The 5,266-nt window shown below is 45.3% G+C and overlaps 1 pseudogene; it reads left to right on the top strand.

Annotated features, from left to right (window-relative positions):
• The first annotated feature begins 3,328 nt into the window (after nt 1-3,328).
• On the top strand, nt 3,329-5,266 carry LOC139001951 (WW domain-binding protein 11 pseudogene; annotated as a pseudogene).

Below are 5,266 nucleotides of genomic sequence, written 5' to 3'. Positions count from 1 at the left end.
GTTCCCGAAACACCGTCCACCACAGAACAGCCAGCAGAATGGCTACAGCGGGTCCTGTGCCCGGCAGCCTGGGTTCAGTCCTGTCTTCCGGAGACAAGCTATGGACCTGGGATGACTGGACTCTTCTTTGTGCTGCTATTTTCTCGTCCAAAAAAACAGGAGTAAAAACAGAATGTACCTCATGGGGCTGTTAGGTGGATGAACTGAGATAATTAATACAGGTGAAGCAGCAGCCCTCTAGGAATGCTAGCTGTTACAGTGGGATGGAAAAGTGCGCCACTGGTATATTTACAAAGGTTAAAGAGCAGAATATATTTTCTTTTAAATATAATCAGCTTTTGATGTCTCTGTGACTCAAAATAATCCTTAGGTTGTTTCAAAACTGGAGAAAAAGTCCTTAATTTTCTTTTCTTCTACTCTGGAAACCACAAGCCATAATTATAGTAGCACCAAAGAATGCTTACAAAATTTGAAAATGGGGTTATTGAAGAAAGAGAATGTAAATTATTTACTGTGAAAGGAAGTTTAAGAACAGGTTTTGCACTTATGCCAATTCTACATGTTCAATAAATGCTTTTTGACAAATGAGACTACCAGGTACTTTTGGGAAGATGAGAAGCATTACCATCTAATAGAAAGGCTCAGTAGGAAAGAGGAGAGAAATAACTATACACTGAGTGGCCAGATTATTTTTACCACCTGACGTTTGTAGGCAAATTAGCTATAATTTCGCGCTGAAGTTGCTAGAGGGCCAGACCATTATTAATAGGGAAGCAGGTTGTTTACCATGACAGTAGAAGTGATTTTTTTTCTGAAGATATGGGTAAACAACATGATTTAACAACCTTTGAATGTAGGATATATAATATTATGAGTGGCCAGATTATTATGACCACCTGACATTCGTAGGCAAATTAGCCGTACACTGCATCGTATGGGATATGTAAGTCGAAGGCCTGTCTGAACACCTTTGCTGTCTGTAGTTACCAAGATAAAATGTCTCCAATTCACAAAGGAACACAAGGATTGGACAGTCGAGCATTGGAAAAAAGTCATGTGGTCTGATGAATCACGTTTCCAGTTGTATCATGCAGATAACAGAGTGAGAATTTGGCAGAAACAGCATGAAAGCATGCACCCCACATGCATGAGTACAACCCTTCAAGCTGGTGGGGGCAGTGTTATGGTTTGGGGCATGTTTTCCTGGCATGATTTGGGCCCTTTAATTCTTTTGGAACGTCTGAATAGCACAACATACCTAAGTATTGTTCCTGATCAGGTTCATCCTATCATGTTGATGGCGAATCCCAATGGAGATGGCTTCTTCCAACAAGACAATGCACCATGCCATGGTGCTCATATTGTGCAGGAGTGGTTTCAAGAACATGAGGGAGACTTTACCTTGCTTAGGTGGCCCCCACAATCACCAGATCTCAATCCAATTGAGCATTTGTGGGACAAAGTTAAAAGAGCCATCAGGAAGCTGGTTCCACAACCATCAAATCTCACAGAACTGGACAGTGCTATTCATCAGGCATGGTGTCAGATTCGTCACATCAGCTTTCAACATCTCGTGAAGTCAATGCCAAGAAGAATCGCTGCAGTATTGAAGGCAAATAGTGGCCCAAGGACGTACTGATGGGGTGGTCATAATAATCTGGCCACTCAGCATATATATTTATATCTCCCACGTTCAAAGGCTGTTAAATCACGTTGTTTACCCATATCTTCAGAAAAAAATCACTTCTGCTGTCATGGTAAACAACCTGCTTCCCTATTTATAATGGTCTGGCCCTCTAGCAACTTCAGCGCGAAATTATAGCTAATTTGCCTACAAACGTCAGGTGGTCATAATAATTTGGCCACTCAGTGTATAGTGAGGCGATGGGTTTACAAAACCTTACAGGATTTTTGGAGAGCACCAGCAAGGACACTCACAGTGACTCCCCACGCCCCCTCTCCCCGCCCCCCCCCCCTCCGCATATTGGGGGCACTTTTAAGAATTCTAATTCCCAGCACCACCCAGATCAATTCAATCAGGATCTTGGGGGCTGGAGCCCAGGCATCTATATTTTAGAATCCCACAGGATTCAATATGCAGCCAGTATTGAGAGGCAATGCTAGACCAATACTTCTCAAACTTGAAAGTCATAATGACCTTGTGGAGTGTTCCAGTGGAGGAGACTAAGAGAAAGATTTTTATTTCAGGGAAGTTCTGAATGAAGAATATTTATGTGAAGAACAGAAAAGGCTGGAAAATTCAGGGAAGAGACAGAAGACATGGCCAGGAGCACCAGGGTTTTTAAAAGGAGTCTGAGGGTGTTGGTGAAGAATTGGAGGTTTCAGAGGAAAGAGACTCTCCTTGTTGAAGGTTAGAGAACCTCACTGCTGGGTTTGCGGTTTCATTAGGGAGTCCCTACTGGTCCATTCCACTCACTGGGCTTAGGAGGTAAACCAAGTGCACAAGCTCAACACTAGAATTTCTCTAAAAGGCTCAAGCACATGACATTTGCATCTTCTGACTTTCAAACCACATGCTATTTGCATCTGATTTATAAATGCTGAGGCCAACTTTGTCAAGTGTCAGTATCTAGGGATGTTAGATCATGAATCTTTCTAAGCATTTTCTCCTCATGACTCTATGAAGTTCACATTATCAATCAATGGTGGCAAACCAATATAAAGAGTGATTAATTCATCCCTATATTGTCAGGGTTGGCAACAAATGGGTAGACTCCCTGGTTATTGGAAACTTAATCTTCATCGCTTACCTGTCTGATACCAGCCTTGTTAGCCTGGCCAGCACATCACCAGGATTGCAAAATCTCCGACTGCTTGTGAAAACACAAACAGAGCTGCTGAGTTTTCAAACAGCAGGACAAACCTGCCCTCCCTCAGCATGCCAACAGGTTCAGAAGTGCCTTTGACAATCATTCCCCAAGCTTGAGACAACTACATTTTTAAAAATGGGTTGTGTTCTTTTTTTAGTTACTAAAAAGTAATTCCTGCAGACATTCCCCAAGTGAGAATACAAGAAGTCAGAAGTCTGCAATTGGAAGAGGGCCTGCACCGACCGACCTACCATACAGCTGATAATTAAAAAAATATGGGCTTGTGGCGGGGCCCGAGGTTTCAAGATGGAGGTTGCTGTATAGCTGACCAGGACCCGCGGTGAAGGCCCCTATGAAGAGAAAGAGGCCGAGAATCCTCCCCTCCTGGCGTCTCACAGTCCCAGAGCCCAGCAGAAGCGTTTGGACATTCTTACGTTGATCCTGGTAGCTTTGGTGTTTTTTTGTTTGTTTGTTTGTTTGTTTTTTTAATAAACAAGTGAACCATACAGATTGTCAACATGGGACAAAGATCCACATCATCCACCAAGAGTGGAAAATTTATGAACCCCACAGACGAAGTCCGAAAAGAAGCCCGGAAGAGAGAATTAAAGAAGAACAAAAAACAGCGCATGATGGTACGAGCTGCAGTTTTGAAGATGAAGGATCCCAAACAAATTATCCGGGACATGGAGATATTGGATGAAATGGAGTTTAACCCAGTGCAACAGCCACGATTAAATGAGAAGGTGCTGAAAGACAAGCATAAAAAGCTGCGTGAAACCTTTGAATGTATTCTACGACTCTATGACAAAGAGAATCCAGAAATTTACAAAGAATTGAGAAAGCTAGAAGTAGAATCTGAACAGAAAAGGGCTCAACTTAGCCAATATTTTGATACTGTGAAGAATGCTCAGCATGTGGAAGTGGATAGTATCCCTTTGCCAGATATGCCTCATGCTCCTTCCAACAACTTGATCCAGGACATTCCACTTCCTGGTGCCCAGCCACTCTCCATCCTTAAGAAGACCTCAGCCTACGGACCTCCGACTAGGGCACTTTCTATTCTTCCTCTTCTTTGGCATGGTGTTCCACGTTTGCCCCCTGGTAGAAAACCTCCGGGTCCACCCCCTGGTCCACCTCCTCCTCAAGTCTTGCAAATGTATGGCCGTAAAGTGGGCTTTGCCCTGGATCTTCCCCCTCACGGACGAGATGAAGACATGTTATGTAGTCCTGAACTTGCTCAATGGGGCCATGATGATGATGTTTCCAGCACCAGTGAAGATGATGGCTATCCTGAGGACATGGTCAAGATAAGCATGATGACAGCGACACTGACAGATCAGACGGAGAAAGTGACGGAGATGAATTTGTGCACTGTGATGATAATGAAAGAAATAACAATGAAGAAAAAAAGTCAGGTCTGAGTGTACGATTTGCAGATATGCCTGGGAAATCCAGGAAGAAGAAGAAGAACATTAAGGAGCTAACTCCTCTTCAAGCCATGATGCTTCCAATGGCAGGTCAGGAAATCCCTGAGAAGGGACGAGAAGTAGAGGAATTTTCAGAGGACAATGATGATGGTGATTCTGATGATTCTGAAGCAGAAAAGCAGTCACAAAAGCAGCATAAAGAGGAATCTCTTTCTGATGGCACATCTGCTTCTTTACAGCAGCAAGCTCCCCCCTCCCCCCAGTCTGTTCCCCCTTCTCAGATACAAGCACCTCCCATGCCAGGACCACCTCCTCTTGGACCACCTCCTGCTCCACCTTTACGGCCACCTGGACCACCTACAGGCCTTCCTCCTGGACCACCTCCAGGAGCTCCTCCATTCCTGAGACCACCTGGAATGCCAGGACTCCGAGGGCCTTTACCCTGACTTTTACCTCCAGGACCACCACCAGGCCGACCCCCTGGCCCTCCTCCAGGTCTGCCTCCTGGCCCTCCTCCTCAGGGACCCCCCACCAAGGTTACCTCCCCCTGCACCTCCAGGTATCCCTCCACCTTTCCTGGCATGATGCACCCACCTTTGGTGGCTCCACTCGGACCTGCCCCACCTGGGCTTTCCCCACTGGCTTCCTTGCCAAACCCAGGAGTGTTAAGTGCTCCACCCAACTTGATCCAGCGACCCAAGGCGGATGACACCAGTGCAGCCACCATTGAGAAGAAAGCCACAGCAACCATCAGTGCCAAGCCACAAATCACGAATCCCAAGGCAGAGATTATTCGATTCGTGCCCACCACACTGAGGGTCCGTCGGGAGAATAAAGGGGCTACTGCTGCTCCCCAGAGAAAGTCAGAGGATGATTCTGCTGTGCCTCTTGCAAAAGCAGCCCCCAAATCTGGTCCAACTGTTCCTGTCTCAGTACAAACTAAGGATGATGTATATGAAGCTTTTATGAAAGAAATGGAAGGGCTGCTGTGACAACTTTTGATGC

This window comes from Myotis yumanensis, unplaced genomic scaffold (assembly GCF_028538775.1).
Source record: "Myotis yumanensis isolate MYYU_CA2020_CCGP unplaced genomic scaffold, mMyoYum1.0.hap1 SCAF_2, whole genome shotgun sequence".
NCBI lineage: Eukaryota > Metazoa > Chordata > Mammalia > Chiroptera > Vespertilionidae > Myotis > Myotis yumanensis.
This window is presented reverse-complemented; position numbering and strand designations above follow the sequence as displayed.